At 33.2% G+C, this 18702-nt stretch overlaps 1 pseudogene; it reads left to right on the top strand.

Annotated features, from left to right (window-relative positions):
* Positions 1–16613, top strand: part of LOC137224257 (dysbindin-like) — a 101572-nt pseudogene extending 84959 nt beyond the window's left edge.
* Positions 16614–18702: the final 2089 nt, after the last annotated feature.

The raw sequence follows: 18702 nt of genomic DNA on the forward strand, positions 1-18702 counted from the left end.
ATGATCATCTCAATAGACGCAGAAAAAGCTTTCAACAAAATTCAACACCCATTTATGATAAAAACCTTCCAGAATGTTGGCATAGAGGGAACTTACCTCAACATAATAAAGGCCATACATGACAAACCCACAGCCAATATCATTGTCAATGGTGAAAAACTGAAGCCATTTCCACTAAGATTGGGAACAAGACAAGGTTACCCACTCTCACCGTTATTATTCAACATAGTTTTGGTAGTTTTAGCCACAGCAATAAGAGAAGAAAACGAAATAAAAGGACTCCAAATCGGAAAAGAAGTAAAAATGTTACTGTTGGCAGATGACATGATGCTATATATAGAGAATCCTAAAGATGCTACCAGAACACTACTAGAGCTAATCAATGAATTTAGTAAAGTAGCAGGATACAAAATTAATGCACAGAAATCTCTTGCATTCCTATACACTAATGATAAAAAATCTGCAAGTGAAATCAAGAAAACACTCCCATTTACCATTGCAACCAAAAGAATAAAATACCCAGGAATAAACCTACCTAAGGAGACAAAAGACCTGTATGCAGAAAACTATAAGACACTGATGAAAGATGTTAAAGATGATACAAAGAGATCGAGATATATACCATGTTCTTGGATTGGAAGAATTAACATTGTGAAAATGACTCTACTACCCAAAGCAATCTACAGATTCAGTGCAATCCGTATCAAACTACCAAAGGCATTTTTCACAGAACTAGAACAAAAAATTTCACAATTTGTATGGAAACACAAAAGACCCCGAATAGGCAAAGCAATCTTGTGGGGGAAAAAAGCAGAGCTGAAGAATCAGACTCCCTGACCCCAGACTACAGTAATCAGGATAAAGCTACAGTAATCAAGACAATATGGTACTGGCACAAAACCAGAAATATAGATCAATGGAACAGGATAGAAAGCCCAGAGATAAACCAATGCACCTATGATCAACTAATCTATGACAAAGGAGGCAAGGATATACTATGGAGAAAATACAGCCTTTTCAGTAAGTGGTGCTGGGTAAACTGGACAGCTACATGTAAAAGTATGAAAGTAAAACACTCCCTAACACCATACACAAAAATAAGTTCCAAATGGATTAAAGACGTAAATGTAAGGCCAGACACTATAAAACTCTTAGAGGAAAATATAGGAAGGACACTCTGACATAAATCACAGCAAGATCTTTTTTGAGCCACCTCCTAGAGTAATGGAAATAAAAACAAAAATAAACAAATGGGACCTAATGAAACTTAAAAGCTTTTGCACAGTGAAGGAAACTACAAATAAGATGGAAAGACAACCCTCAGAATGGGAGAAAATATTTGCAAATGAATAAATGGACAAAGGATTAATGTCCAAAATATATAAATAGCACATGCAGCTCAATATTAAAAACAATAAACTGCCCAATCTAAACATGGGCAGAAGACCTAAATAGACATTTCTCCAATGAAGACATACAGATGGCCAAGAGACAGATGAAAAGGTGCTCAATATCACTAATCATTAGAGAAATGCAAATCAAAACTACAATGAGGTGCTGAGAACTACAATCAAAACTACCTTACACCAGTTAGAATGGGCATAATCATAAAAATTACAAACAACAAATGCTGGAGAGGATGTGGAGAAAAGGGAACCCTCTTACACTGTTGTTAGGAATGTAAATTGATAGAGCCACTATGGAGAACAGTATGGAGGTTCCTTAAAAAACTAAAAATAGAGATATCATATGACCCAGCAATCCCACTACTGGGCATATACCCAGAGGAAACCATAATTCAAAAAGACACATGTACCCCAATGTTCATTGCAGCACAATTTACAATAGCCAGGTCATGGAAGCAACTTAAATGCCCATTGACAGACGAATGGACAAAGAAGATGTGGTACATATATACAATGGAATATTACTCAGCCATAAAAAGGAATGAAATTGGGTCATTTGTAGAGATGTGAATGGACCTAGAGGATGTCTTTCAGAATGAAGTAAGTCAGAAAGAGAAAAACAAATGTCATATATTAATGCATATATGTGGAATGTAGAAAAATGGTACAGATGAGCTGCTTTGCAAGGCAGAAATAGAGACACATGTAGAGAACAAATGTTTGGATGCCAAGGTGGAAAGCAGGGGTGGGGGTGGGGATGAATTTGGAGATTGGGATTGACATATATACACCAATATGTATAAAATATATAACTAATAAGAACCTTCTGTATACAAAAATAAAATTCAGACAAGAAGCCAACGGAAATGCACATGTACTATTCGTAAGAGTTAGTTTGGTGCACCCAATCTGAAGACAAATCTGTGAGTACTTAACCAAATATAATAAATTGTAATCTATGATCCAGAATTCCTATAACAGAAAAAAAGCATATGTATGTTCATAGGAGAGCATGTGTGAGGCTATTCATCTTAGCACTGTTGTGGTTATGAGGATTCTGAGGCAATTTAGAAACATTAAACATCTATCTTGAAAGCTCAATATATTTTTCATTTTCTTTTTATTTACTTTTCTTCTATTTTTTAAAACACTGTAAAACAAATAATCTGTAGCCTGTGGACACCTTTGGTAACCTACTCTAGTAATTTTTCATTTTCCTTCAAAACCTTATTTGTATTTAACTTTATATATGCTCTTGTATTCAAAACCATGTTCACCTATACTAACATATGTGAGTTGAGGCAGAGATCAGAGAAATACATTACAATAATATTTTATATAATATAAATCAACTATACTTCTATAAAAAGATTAAATAGATCACTGCTTTACTCTCTTTTTATACATATTTGTTTATTATACTATTACATATTATTTGTGGTATTGAATATGTAAATATTTTATCTTTTATTTTCTCAACTGTTAGCCACAAAGAACTTAAATTTCTTTCCTTTCTTCCTTTCCCATACTTTTCTTGCTTCATCTCCTCACTTTCATCTCTCCTGCACTTCTTGATCATTGTATTCTTTGAAAGTATCACTTCTTAAGGGGATACAAATCTATTACAATTTAGAAGGCGTTATTCAATGCCTTTATTGAAGTTACTAAAACAAACCCACAAAAAACAAACAACAAAAAAGAGACCCAGTTATATAATAGCCACTTTTGGAACCCTAGCAAAGAGAACTTTTGCTGAGGTGCAAGAAATGAACACAATTTGTTTACAGAACCTTCCCAGTATATCACATTCACTGTTACTTAAGTAAATAGATATTTCACAATAAATCAATTGTGAACTGGAATTAGATTGGTAAACTCTCTGCATATAAATGTATGAATTAAATAGAAGTTGCCCTACATGTAAGGTAACAACACAAGTATTTCCAAAGAGAAATAGAGAAAAAAGATTTTGCAAACATCTAGTTAATATAAAGGTCATTTTTTCTCCCTTTAAAAAAAATAAACTATACAAATCATCTAACACCTAATGCAATATAATGTAATTTTAAAATAGCTTAGGGGAGTAAATTATGTGTCAGAACTTTCTAAAAGTAACTAATCAAATTAGCTTTTAAAAATACCATAGGAATGATGATTATAATTCTGAATATCTCCAGAAGGTGAAAAATCAATATCATAAAATTTAAAAATTAATTTTCTTACTAAATTCAAGGAAATAATTTTTATTATATAACAGGAAATTATCACACACATACACATAAACCTACAGGAGACTGAGTGGAAATTAGTTCAGTTTATTGTATCAGCCAATCTTATCCATATGACCCCAAGTAATAGACTTTACTAATTGCACATTAGTTTATAGAAACCAGGAGAAACAAATCAAACCAATATTTTCATTTATGGATGGTTTTGTCTTATTTGTATATATCAATTAACAGAGGCTTTATACAAGTTGTCATTGGAAGGTAAATCAATTAAACATTTCCATAATCTACCAATTAGATCATGAAATTGATCATTATAATGATAATGCGATTTTGAGCATTTAGTTTGTTTCCAAAGACTATATTTTATACTTCATGTTTATTATTACACATAATAATTTTTGCTCATAGCAACCCTTAAATAGGGTTATGTTTTTATCCCCATGTTACAGATGGGAGAAATGGGATACAGCCCTTGCCTTGCTCATCATTATAGAAGGTCCATACGAATAGCCAATGTTTGAATCCTGGCCATATAAAAATACTATCTTGTGCTGTAATATAGGCCAATACACACTGGAAACCAATTTGGAAACAAGGTTGGCAATTCAATACCATGAAAATTGAAAACACATGTTCAACAGAGTTATATGCACATATACATAGAAACTTTATTTATAGTAACCAAATATTGGAAAAAATACATGTCCTCAACAGAAGAATGGAAAAACAAATATGGTATATCTACACAGTTAAATACTACTCAGCAATAGTAGGAACAAACTACTGCTACATTCAATATCATTTTACTGAATAAAAGAAGACAGAGAAAAGATTGTTCATCATATTATTACATTTCATAAAATTCTAGAATATGAAATCAATTCAATGGTGGCACAAATCTGATCAGATTTTGCCTGGGGTTGGAATAAAGAGAAGGATGCATTAATAGGGCCACAGGAACCTGCAGAGTTTGATAGAAATGTTTCGTACTTTGAATGTGATGGTGATTTAATATTTTATGAATATATTTAAAAAACACCAAGATGTATAATTTAAATATAGGCAGTTTATTGTACATAAATTAAACCTTATTAAATCTGTAAAAGGATTAAAGGGTTTAAGATTATATGCCATCTGACATCTGTGACACATTAAAAGTTTCAAATTTTCTCTTTATTTTCTTGAAACTTTTCATTTATTGGGAACAAGAGGTAATGGAGACACTGTGCATTTCATGGCTATTATAGTAAAATAACTAGGCCTTTGAATCACAAAGACTTGATTAAGTGTTTAATTCCAAGTGCCATGTTTCCCCAACAGAGGGGTTACACAAATCCACCAATAATTTGTCCTGCCACAGAAACATGGATGATATGAAAACAGGACTCACAGTGAGGATCTCTAATGGTCTGCTACAATGTAGCTCAGAGCCTAGGCTGGTTATGCAAGGTATCACATACAGTGACAATAGATGAGTATAGACCCTGAAAAAATGCCAGCTTATTTAAGGGAAAGGAGAGTGAAAGAAATGTCTGTAATCAAATGGGTGTAAATAGAATGCCTGGGATGAGAAATCGGAGTTAGTTCTAACTGGTAAGAAATAAGGTGGTACTTCAGTGGAATTAGTAGCGAAGAATAATCACACTATGAGTAAGAGCATCTAAGTCATTGACTTCATATGGATCTGGCAAAAACAACAAAGATATAAAATTTAAGTGAGCCGCCCCCAAACGGTGTACGAGGTTATCCTGGGTTAGTTATACAGTGAACATTTTACTCTAGAATAATTTAACTGAATCCTGATAGAAGTGTAGGATATACAGAGGAAAGGCATCTTCCAGGCAGATGAAAACATGGCTATCGACCTGAAGGCATAATACAGTGTAGTATATTTTGGAAGTTGATGTAGCCAGATAGTACTATATTTTGAGAAGGGAGAAAGAAAACAATGGGGTAAAGATCGCAAAAGAAGGAGTAAATCATAAGGAATCTTTTATTCCATTTCTAACTTAAGATCTATTTTGTGGTTAACAGAAACCGTTGATTGATTTTAAGCAGGGAAATAAAATAACTCAGTTTGCATTTTAGAGCACCTAGTTTTCAGTTGGGAAGAGACATTTGATGGGGCATTCCTGACCATGTGACTTTACATTATATTATACACTATGATACTAGATACTAATATCCAAGACACTGTGAGACCAGAAACTGCAGAGGTGGGGATAGTCTTTATATTAAGTTGAATATACAGAACCTGATGACAGATACATTTGAAAGAGGGGATAAAAGGTATAAGAGTAGTGTAAATTGCTTCAATAATTTCTGGTTTGAGCAACTTTTTAGTTTATGGTGTTGTATGTTAATATTGGAAATAGTGTGGACAAGCATTTTTCACATTCGGCATGTTTAGTTTCACATGTCTATGGGAGGGCTCAGATAAGATGTACAGTACTTAGGTATATATTTGTCTGGAACCCAGGATAGTTACCTGGACTAGAGATACAGATTTAGGAGGCTTCAGAGTATGACTAGTAAACCAAGGAATGGATGAAATCTTTGAGACAGGCATTTTAAATTGAGGAGACTGAGAGAGAGACAGAGAGACAAAGACAGAGAAAGAGACAGAGATACACAAAGAGGGAAAACAACAGGAGAGGGAAAGAGGAGAAGAGGAAACAGATGTGTGAATTGAAACGGAATGTTCATAATTAAACAATAAAAACTGTACAAAACTGGTTTTTCATAAGCAAAGTAGGAGAAAATTTCCATGAAGGTATGAATAATTGTTTACAATGTACAAAGAGCAAGTAAAACATAAAGATTGAAATAATTCACTAAAATGGGCAAATTTCAATGGTGAAAGATGCCAGATTAAAGTAGGCCGGATACTAACTAGAAAGTATGAGGCCATGATTTTCAGTTTGGCTTAGTCCTGTTTGATGTTGAGATATGAAGATGAAAAGAGGGGAGGGAAAATAAAACATAATCAGAAACTGGCACAGAGTAGAGACCAGAAATTTTACTTATTTAGTAGTTTAATTTTAAGTTCATAAGCATCCAATATTTACTCACTACTAGGCATTTATCTTCACTGAAGACACAAATCAACTGACCACATTTTTCATCCTATTCAGTAGGAACTGCTTGAATAGAATCTGAATTAGTTTATCCAGTTTCAGGATCAAAAGTTCTCTGTTCAGGGAGGTGCTATAGAATGACAAAAAAACAAGAACTGAATTGGAAATGAGTAGGTAAGTTAAAAACAAGTCTCAGAAAACAGGTTTTATTATTTCTGTTGAAAATAAAATAAAAAATACTCTAACTCATTATACTATCCTAGCCTTTCCTTATTTATCAACTTTATATTACAATTCTAGAACCAAAAACACATCATGAAAATAGGAAGAAAACTATATACAGAACCTCTAACATTTGATAAGAATTTATTAATATGATTTGCATCAATATATTGCTCTCTATTTCAAAAATTTTTTCCTTTTATAAGGGTCTTTCTTGTACTATCTCTTTGATCCTAAAGAAAAGTAGGTAATTAGAATACCATTTTGGGGGGGATTTTGTTTTAGGTGAAGTAATTGAAGTTTCAGGGGCCCCAGGGAGGTGATTAAGATCTTTTATTCTGGAGCTTGATGCTTGAAGATTATATAAGAACAATAAGGCTACAGACATTACTCATATAGACTCCTAATTTATTCAAGTTTGAGGGAAAAAAGAATGTAAGCAAAAACTATATTGGTATTCATCTTATCATGAATTTCCCAGTACACTCTCTTATTGATTTAATGATTCTTTGAAAATGGACATTTAAAGCAGGAAACAGAAAAGATACACTGTAAGAAGACTATGGAGGAGTTATATATGGGGGTGGGCATGAATCATGCTCACCATGTAGAAAAGTGCTTGCTGAGCCTTTGAAATACTCTGTGCAATTTGTTTATAAGAGGCATTTGCAAAATTATTATTTGCCTTGCTCTTGTGTCTACATTTGTGCTTGTGCCCTCCAAGTTATGATTTGCTATTAAAGATATTTTGATATATATTTTGTCTTAGAAAAATATGAATTTAAGTTTAGAATCAGTCCTCAGTATAGCCTATTTTTCTTCTGATATATTCCAACCTGTTAATTTAAGATGATGTTGAAAGAGGACTGGAATTATATTTAGGTTTTTCCCTTTCTGAATGTCACTTGTACCTCTTATTACATAAGCTTGGATAAGGCACTTGAGTGCTTTGATTATTTTTTTCTGTAATTTTGAGAATACAGTAGCTTTTTTAACTTTTTCTTTTATATTGGAATATATATAATATAGTTGATTAACAATGTTGTGTTAGTTTCAGGTGTACAACAAAGTGATTCACTTATACAGGTATCTATTCTTTTTTTGTAGCTTATAAACAACATAAATTTATTTTTCACAGTTCTGAAGGCTAGAAGTCCAAGGTCAGGGTGCCAGCATGGTTGGATTTTAGTGAAGGCCCTTTTCTGGGTTGCAGGCTGCCTATTTCTTGCCGTGTTCTCACCTGGTAGAAGGGGCTGGGGATCCCTATGGAGCCTCTTTTACAAGGCACTAATCCCATTCAGGAGGGCTCCACCCTCATGACTTAGACACTTCACACAGGCTATACCTCCTAATACCATCACCTTTGGGGATTAGAATTTCAACATATAATTCAAAATTGTGTGTGACATAAACATTCAGACCATAGCATCTTCTCATTGGTTCTGTGACATCAACATGTATCTATTCTTTTTCAAATTATTTTCCCAATTAGATTATTACAGAATATTGAGCAGAGTTCTAAATACTTCACTGGGCTATACTAAAAATCAGCTAATGAATGCATAATTAATGGAACATATAGCTGAAGCAACATGGTACAATGGTAAAGAATGCTGAAGAACCAAATTCTGTGTTTAAATACTGATTTTGCCACTTTTCAGCTGTGTATGCTTATCAAGTAACTTAGCCTCTCTCTGCCTCAGTTTCCTTATCTGTAAAATCAGTATGATAATAATAGTTCTGACCTCATGTGACTGTGAGAATAGAAGGAAATAATCTATCCAATGCTCTTAGAACTGTGTCTAGAGCATAGTAAGAATTATTCAAATATTTAATGATGATGATGGTGATGGTGATGATGATGATGATGATGACAATGTGCCAGGCACCAGGATACAGTGCTTAAGAAATCACAATCATTTTTTTCAGTAGGAAAGTTGAAGAGACACAGAATCTTAAAATTATAGTGCCGAAACTCTATTAATAAAACCTATGATATTTCTGAAATTTAACTCATAAAGCCTACTAATAAATTTAAACTTCCTCAAATGATTTGCATGCTAAATCATGTTGAGCCACTTTTAGGTGTTTTCTTTTGACAGAATCCCTAGGAGACTATGGGATGTGATGCAAAGGTCCAGGATCTGTCTCATCCAACCTTGTGCTGAGATCTCCTCATTTATAAAATGAACTTGCTGAATAACATGTTTTCTTAGGTTTATTACAGGCTGAAATTTAATGCTCTAGTGATTCCTTTATGTATAATTCTACAATTGAGAATGCAATAATGATAATTATTGCTTTGCAAGCTACTAGTTTCATTGCAAATGTCATTACTTATAATAAATACAGGATAGCCAAAAGAAGTACTTTCTAAAATATTATGTAAAATTAAAATGAGCATATAATTCTTTTAAAATAATTAATCTTGAAATAGTAACATGTTTTATAAAAAAAGTTCCAAAATGAAAATTTTGGAATTATCTCTACATACATATTCCAAGAGGCAAACAAGTTCTCAAGGACCATTATTGAATGCTTATAGAATATTAAAAAATAAAAAGGAATATAAGTCAAAACAATATTTAACACAGTATTCTAAAAAATCATTTGTAGATTATGATATTATAAAGAAGAAAAAGAAAAAAGTTAACTATATCTCTTCTGGGGTATGTGTGACTCCCAGCTTGAATTTTTAAAAATTCTACTGAATACTCCAATTTTGTCAAAAACAAAACAACAGCAAGAAACGCACACACAAAACTACCACAGCACTCCCAAAGCTGTGCAGTGCTCCAGTGGCATATATTCTCACAGTTCACAAAGCATTTCCACAAACATTTCCTGGGACCCTCACAAAAAAACCCTGTGATTTAGGCAAAATATGTCTCTCAATATCTTTCCATACTCCTACATTTTCTCCAAATAGATTATGTGACAATTAGTGTCACTTCCATATCAGAAAAATAAACACATACAGCTACTTTGTGTTACATCTAAAGAATGGCTTAATTATAATATTGTGGGTCAAAGACTGAGTTTTCCTTTTTCTACAGAAAAGCAGTGTTCACTCTGCCAAACATTTAGAGTATAAAGCTTCAGCATCTATAAAATATGAACAAAAAATAATTACCTCAATTGTTGCAAAAATTCAATAACGTGCTTAGAAATTTTCACATAATAATCTGCAGACAATAAATGCCTCTACATCTTAGTGCTTTTCTTCTTTTCTGAAAAAACACTAAGAGATTTCATTTGTACAGTAGAAATGGCTTCATGATCAGGAAATTGGAATTAATATTCTACCACAGACTATCAGAATATGTTATTGAGTTTTTATTGCAAGTAAAATTCAAATAATACTACCTTCAGTGTTACTAACACTACTAGTAGTAAATATAATATTATCAGCAGAAATAATACTAATAATTATAATAATGACTAGATTTTATATAGTGCTTTTTTGTGTCTGATATTAGTCATTTCTATCTTCACGATAACCCTATATTATTATCCTATTTTAAATACAAAAAAACTAAGGGACTTGACTTGCCTAAGAGCAAAGTTCTGGTTACTAGTGAAGTTGAGATTTGAACCTATGAAATTTTCACCTTCAGGGCTCATGCTCTTTATAATTGTTCTATAGGTTATTTGTAATTTATAGAAGCTCTATAATAGAGTTATGATTATATTTTTAGAAAAATTGACTGCTTGGCTAAACATATGGAATTGCGTGCCAGTTTAAGCATTTTTCAGGCAGACGCAATGTGAAATAAACAAATACATTAAATAACATTCATGTGAGCTTCTTTTTTGTTGTTGTTGTTTCCTATTTCCATGTAGTAGAAGTAGGATCTTATTTTTTGAAGAACAGAAATGTTAAAATTGACAAATAATTTGGAATAGATAATAGTGTGCCTTTTGAGTGCCTTAATTATGTAATGAACATTTGCTGTTTGTGCATATTCTACTTCATTTTACCACTTGAAAAAGCCAGTAGATACAAATAATGTAATAATTGTGAGGAGTTTTGCATTTCTGGAGAGGACATTACAAATAAAATGATCAACACAATAATTCAAAATTGTGTGAGGCATAATATTTTCCAAATTTTTCATATTCTATTATGTAACTATTTCCAGTGTCTTTCAAGATAAGGAGAATCAATTTTTCTTGAAGATACAGATTAGGCAACTGCAAAGAAAAATTCAAGTGACCTTAAGGATTTTCTCCCCTTAGTCATTCTTACGCTGATTGTTCTAGCTTTCCACAGAAGGTAATAATATCTTTTGAATTACTGAACCATTAGTTCACTCTTAACCTTGATGAAAACTTCAAGAAATGTCTTATTACAAGAATAATTGTGAGGGAACATAAGGTGTTATTTTGGTTTGTACTTCATATTTTATATTATAACAGATATAGCATTAACATTAACAAATATGGCATTATTGATGTTGGAATTTTTTTATTTAAGCTCTCGGCAAGTTTCCATATTTTTATTATAAAAAGTACAAGCTTTTCTGAGAAAAACAAAAACATAAAGAAGCAGAAGAATTTTAAAATATGTTCTAACCAAGGTGGCTATCATGTAACACACAAGATAAAATAATGAACTTTACTGATTTTATTCTTATTTCTAATTATTTATTCTAATATTTTCCAAGATGTTCATTTTATATTTTGAATACCGAATTTTAAATTTATAGAAATATATGTTTAAGTTATGAGTTTATGAATTTTTATGCAACTTGCATTTTTACTTAATTAATCCTGTAAATTTTTCCATATCAGTAAATATTCCTAAAAATAAAATTGATAGAGCTTGTTATTTCCAAAATTTAAGTGTCAAGCTACAGTTGCCCTTTAGATCTTCTAATTTTCACTCCCAGCTGCAGCTGTAAGGAGTCCCTCTCTTTACCTTGGTTAACGATGTGCTTCATCATCAATCTAAATATCTTAGTGTAGAAGAAAAAAATAATGAATTTGCCCCACTTCTTCATAGTTATTTTTGAATCATAATATAAAGCAAAAGTTACAAAATAAAGGTAATTATATTTCAGGTATTAGAAGTTCTTTAAATGAATATCTACAAAGTATTAATTTGGTATATACACCTTGCATTAAGAATTATTATAAATATTGTAACTATAATTTTAATACCAAGGATATTATAAATAAAACATTTAAGTGTATGCATATGTGTATATATGTATTTGCACATATGTATAGGATGAATATAGAGGCTATGTTTATTCCTAGTTGCATTAGATATGAACTCTCCCTTAATTTTACAAAAACTTATGTATAGATTTTTATGTGTATTCCTTTTTTATTGGGATTTGACTTTTATAAACTATTGAAAAAACAAATAATTTGTTGATGAAGCAGAAATCTTGCTCTTTGTGGTGGAAATGGCCCTTTATCATATGTCATCATCTGATGAAGACAATTCTGTTAGATCTACTGTAATGGGAATTTCTCTTTAGTATGTGGTATGTTGAAGATCGAAAAAAAAAAAGTCTTGTCTAAGGTTCAACACTCATATGTGCTAGAACTTTGTCTGGATTCTATAAGTTTCAACCCAACATTTTATTTGCCATGTTCCACCAGAGTGAGAGTAGAGATGGTTTTTTTTTTCACCACTCTATTCCATAAGCTCTTGAAGCTCATGATAGAGACAGAGACAGACAGACAGAGAGAGACAGAGAGAGAGATAGAGGTAGAGATATAAGTAGAGAGATATATTAAATATTTAGTTTAAAATCCACAAAGGAAACCATAAAATCCCTAACAAACTTATCATTTGATTTTGTTTGATAATTAAGCTTTGCTGGAGCTCTATATGGAGTTAATTTTGAGGCTGTGAATTTTCCTTTGGTGATAGCCCATAAGAGGACAAACTGTGGAATGGAGTATGAAATGAGGGAGGAGGACCACAGGGATGAGACCTAAGCACTCCAAAGCCTCAGAGGACTGCTTGCCAACTCCAAGAAACAGGAGAACTTGAGGGACCTTGACCTGCAGATTCTAGCGAGAAGCCTTTCTTTTCACTTTGGGCAGACCTTATGATTCTGTTTTAACTTCATGAACTAAAAAAGAATAGCATAGGTATGCAATCACATCTCTGTAAGAAAAATATTTTAAAAAGTAACATCAAGGTAGCAACATAATCACACTTAAAATTAACAGTAGGGCTTCCCTGGTGGTGCAGTGGTTGAGAGTCCGCCTGCCCATGCAGGGGACACGGGTTCGTGCCCCGGTCTGGGAAAATCCCACGTGCCTTGGAGCGGCTGGGCCTGTGAGCCATGGCCGCTGAGCCTGCGTGTCCGGAGCCTGTGCTCCGCAACGGGAGAGGCCTGCATACCGCAAAAAAAAAAAAAAATTAACAGTAGTTACTTACTACCATCACATATTCACTCAGTATTCAAATTTTCAATTGGCTGATAATGTTTCTGAATCATAATCCAAATAAGATCCTCACATTAGTTGCTATGTCTCTTAAAGTCTGTTTTTAGCTATAGCCTCCACTTCTCTCTCTCTCCCTGCCTCCTCTTATAATTCATTTGTTGAGGACACAGATTTACCTGTCCTTAGAGTTTTCTACTGTCTGGATAATGCTGATTGCATCCCCATGGTATGATTTAACATACCCCTCTGCCTTCTTTACATCCTGTAAATTCTTAGTTAGATCTAGAAGGCTTTTCCCTTTTGGACTATTATGCCATAAGGGCAGCTGTGTTCTTCCACAAAGAAAGTCATGAAGCACTACTGTCTCTTATTTTATCATAATAGTAGTCATTGCTGATTAATATTAGGTATAGAAAAATAATATTTTAATTCTATAATTCTTTTTCATTTATTAAGTAGAATATTTCTATAAAAATTCATCTAATTTGCTGTATGTCTTGAATACACACACACACAACTTCTTTCTCATGACTTTTACCTTTTTAGACATTTTTGGGCTTTTTTACACTTTTATTTTCTAAATCCCATTTGTTGTTGTTGTTGTTGTTGTTGTTGTTTTGTGGTTCGCGGGCCTCTCATTGTTGTGGCCTCTCCCGTTGCAGAGCACAGGCCCCGGACGCGCAGGCTCAGTGGCCATGGCTCACGGGCCTAGCCGCTCCGCGGCATGTGGGATCTTCCCGGACCGGGGCAGGAACCCGTGCCCCCTGCACCGGCAGGCGGACTCTCAACTACTGTGCCTCCAGGGAAGCCCTATGTTATGTTTTTGATTGCATATATTCTCCATTGGAAACCTTTGTCATTTAGCCTTCATTCCAGAGATTCTACTCTTTAATTCTCATTTCTTTAATTCATTCAATTCTGATTTTATATTCTTTTATTTGTCCATTTGTAGTCAGATTCTTTGTATTTCTGATTTGTGGTATTATTTCATTTCTGCAAATGCTTGTTTAATTACATTTAATTCAGGTCAGAATGTTGTCTTACACTTTTCTTTTTTGTTCTTAGCTTAGTTTAGAGAAATTTTTGCCTAAAAATATTATGTTTATGCTTTCTTTTATTATGGTAGCTCTGATGGGATCAGTGTTCATATTTATTTGATGTTTTTAATTATTGTTTGATTTTTCTGGGACTAACAGCAGAAAAATTATATAAAGGTGAGGTTTGGTGGCATACTTCAATTCTTAGTTCAAGAGAAACCTTTCCTGCTGCTACAGTTTTCTTTCTTCAACTAATGGAAAGTAATAGAATCTCTTCTGTTCTAACACATTTTGATTCTTTGCTGTTTTCTAATTCTAGTAAGGTTTTGATTTTCAGCCATCTTTTTATTTCTGTTCACCACCAAGCCTCCAAAGAGTCCCTTCCTGAGGATCCTCCATTGCCTTCAGAGTTGTTGCTTGTATGACACTGCTGTCTTTGGTATCACATAATTTAAAGTCATTCTGTTTAATTCCCTATTAAATGTTCTCTGTGTTATCTTACCATGGTTAGGATCCTCTGCTTCTAAATATAAATATTATTTATATTTAATAAAATATAAATGCACCATTAAAGTAAACTGAAGGAGTATTCTCTGTGTCCTAGTTATGCTGTTAATATTAACTATGCAAGATTTTCTTATCTAACTTTGTTGATCAGAAGTTTTTCCCTTGGAGGATGTGTAGAGATTCAAATTTAAAATGCTCCCATTATCCTTGAGGTACTTGGAAATTCTACAATAATATTTTGAATGGAACAAAGGTGCCAGAGTTTAGAAAGAATTCTAAATCACAAAGTCCTCCCAAGAAGGAAGACGATTGTAATTTATAAAAGCAAAGCGTTTATTCTTAGAATAATTCTTTCTCTCCTTCAGAGACCTTTGAATAGGCAGAATATGAAAAAGAGTATTCTAAGTGAATAGTGCACTGGAATCTAAGCATGATGAAACTAAAGAAGATAAAGGAGAACTGGGAATACTTTATTTCATCAAAAAGCAGAACTTGCATGAGTTAAAATGCCTTTAAAACATAGATAGCTTAAGTTTAAATAGCTTTAAAACATTTTTTAATATGTTGTTGAGAATAGGTATTATATTAGAATTAAAGAAATAAGAAAATATTGAGTTAGTTTATAACAATCTTTCTATAATTCTTCTTAACTAATATACTTCAGAAAGCTTTTCAACAACTGGAAAAATTGGCCCCAAAATATCCCATATTTGCCAAAGTGCTCTGCTGGACTAGAATTACTTAGCAGGTATGAAGATACATGGGCTGCACTTCACAGAAGAACCAAAGAATGTGCCGGTGCTAGAGAGCTGGTGGATAGCAAGGTGGTTATGCTTTCAGCACACTGGGAGAAAAAGAAGACAGAGCTAAGAGTTACAGGTGCATCCTCAGCAACTTCCAGGTTTAATACCAGATTTAGAATTTATGACAGCAAACCTGACATATTTAATGGCTAGTTTTTAGGAGATAAAAACCAGCTGCTGGGGCTTCCCTGGTGGTGCAGTGGTTAAGAATCCACCTGCCAAAGTAGGGGACACGGATTCGACCCCTGGTCCGGGAAGATCCCACATGCCGCGGGGCAACTAAGCCCATGCACCACAACTACTGAGCCTGTGCTCTAGTACCACAACTACTGAAGCCCGTGGGCTTAGAGCCCGGGCTCTGCAACAAGAGAAGCCACCGTGGTGAGAAGCCCATGCACCGCAATGAAAACCCCGTGCAACCAAAAATAAATAAATTAAATTAAAAATAAAAGAAAAAAACAGATAAGTTAACTGGGTAGGAAACACTTGTATTCTCTCAAGGATACCCCTTCCTCAGGCTCTCCAGATTTAAGGACTTTCATCTGAATTCCTCTCCAGTTTAAAAAAAAAAAAACACAAAAAAAACCCCACCTGCTGAATCTGGACGTTTTATATGGGCAATAGAAAAATAAAATATAAGCAGTCCCAATAACTGGAAAATTACAGGAAAAATAAGAGGAATGAACTTGAAATCTTCAAAGTTGAACTAGATGTAGAGCACACCCAGAAGGTCTTGGAAATGGAGCATACCCAGCAAATGAGGCTGAAGGAGCAGCAGAAGGTTTTTGAGGAGGCCGTCTCGCAGGACGTGGAATAGTACCTTTCCACAGGTTACCTGCAGATAGCTGAGAGGTGCGGCAGTTGGGGAGAAGGCCCCCTGGCAGCAGGGACTCTCCCTGGGTGTGCAGAGATAGTGTAATGCCATGCTCCCTAGAATGGAGGGGGCATGGAATAAAGTCCTCATAAGTCCTGTTCTATTGTTAGACCCCCAAAATCAAAGACGATGCATCATGCCATATTTGTCTTGACATTGTTTTGCCTCATTCTATAGTTCTAGGCTTTAGTTGAAGATATTTAGAAAATGCAGAATATGTTAAAAAAAAGTTAAAAAGGCAAAGGAAATATACACATAATCCTACAGCACAGAATAATCCTTAATACTATTTTAGTGTAGCTCTTACCAGTTTGTGCATGTGAAAGAGTCAGTCTATTTGAGATTTTCTATTTCTGTAATTGGTATAAAAATGTATGTATACATCTGGCTTTGTATCTAAGTTTTCTTAACATTATATGGGAATCTTTCCTCCTATATTATTAACATTCTTGAAATGCTAAAAAAAACATTATATCATTTCCATCTCTGTGTAAAAATTTTTATTTTTCATTTTGTAATAATTTTGGATTAATTTTATTTATTAATAAATATATTAAAATAATCATACATATTCAGCATTTTTCTTTAAATTATTCTTTAATTTTTAATCACATATGTTCAGCATTTTTCTTTATCATGTTTCTAATTTTTGAAATATTAAAATATTTATCTTCATTTTAATTAATTTAATTGTTTATTATTATTTTATTTATTTTATGAATTCCAAATAACATGCAGCATAGCACTATTATTGTTTTGGTATTCTGAGAAACATATATCTAAAACTTGCTTTATTATTTTCTTTCAGTATTTAAATCAATAAATAGGACATATGCTTTCTAACTTTAAATAGTAAAAAACAAATTTAAATAATCCAACAAAATTTTAAAAGAAAAATTAGACTACATGGGTGAGTTTCAAACATACAATAAACACTTGGAATAAATATAAGGACAAAAGAAACCACAATAAACGTGCAAGTGTTAAATAACAAGATTCAAAATAGACATACCTACAGTTTTATATAAAGCATATAAATGATGAATAATCAAAATATCCATGTATGTATACTTAAATTATACATACCTAAAGCTATCCCCAAAAGAACAAAAATAATGAAATTCATAGAAGTCACCAGGTAAATATTATTCAAAAGCAAGGAAGTGTAATAAAAAAAATGTAAGTTTAAAATTTATAGTGTAGCTCATATGCAGAAAATTTAACTTTCTTCCCAGACATATAATAAACTTAACTTAGTTAACAACTTCCATTTCTACCTGTGGTAGAAAAATTAATCTTGCCAAATTCATTCTATTTTTTAAACAGTCTAATTTTGGATAAATATTCTTCCAAGTTTAGGGTTCAGTTCTCTAACCTTTTACCAGTCCAATTATTTGCAGTAGTTTATGTATTGTCCCAAGGGAGTACTGGAGAGTCACTCATCCACGTGCTTTACTCTTTCCTCTGGCCTCTACCTCTGTGTCACGGTTCCTGCCTGATCTCAGAGTTTTATGACCTGGAATAATGTCCACATGCATCAATACGAGCTCCATGCATGAAGTTCACGCTGTCTGCAAACTGTCTTTAGTCTTTTCCAGTTAGTCAAACCTCCTAGAATTTCTACTATCATTATAGTATTTTGGTCATTGAAATTTTGTTCTAAGATTCACATGTAGAGAAAGCCCTCAGCAATCACTATTCTGTGTTTCAGCAAACATTTCCAACATGGATATCTCCTAAGTGATTCAAAATCCTTTCTCCACATCATAAAAGTAAAACAAAATTCTCTTCTGCTTTCAGGTTTTCCTACAACTTCTCTGGACTTCTATTAAATTATCCTAATAATTTCCATCATTGGGTATAAATTCAGGGAGGTAATGTTTCTGGGCCCCTTTAAAGGACCTATCAGTTTTAAAACCCAAGTCATAATGACTTAGATTATCTTCTGCCATCTGGTTTTCAAAAGCACACTTATATTTGTGTGGAAAAATGCTTCTTCTGTCATCACATAGTTGTCCCTATTCTATAGACCCAGGAATAAACTATGGTGGTCCAGGTGCTTAAATCTCTAGCTCCTTGGAATCTAAAATTTATCTCTTTCTCCATCAATTATTGGTCTTGCAAATGGAAACCT

This window comes from Pseudorca crassidens, chromosome 5, assembly GCF_039906515.1.
Source record: "Pseudorca crassidens isolate mPseCra1 chromosome 5, mPseCra1.hap1, whole genome shotgun sequence".
Taxonomy (NCBI): domain Eukaryota; kingdom Metazoa; phylum Chordata; class Mammalia; order Artiodactyla; family Delphinidae; genus Pseudorca; species Pseudorca crassidens.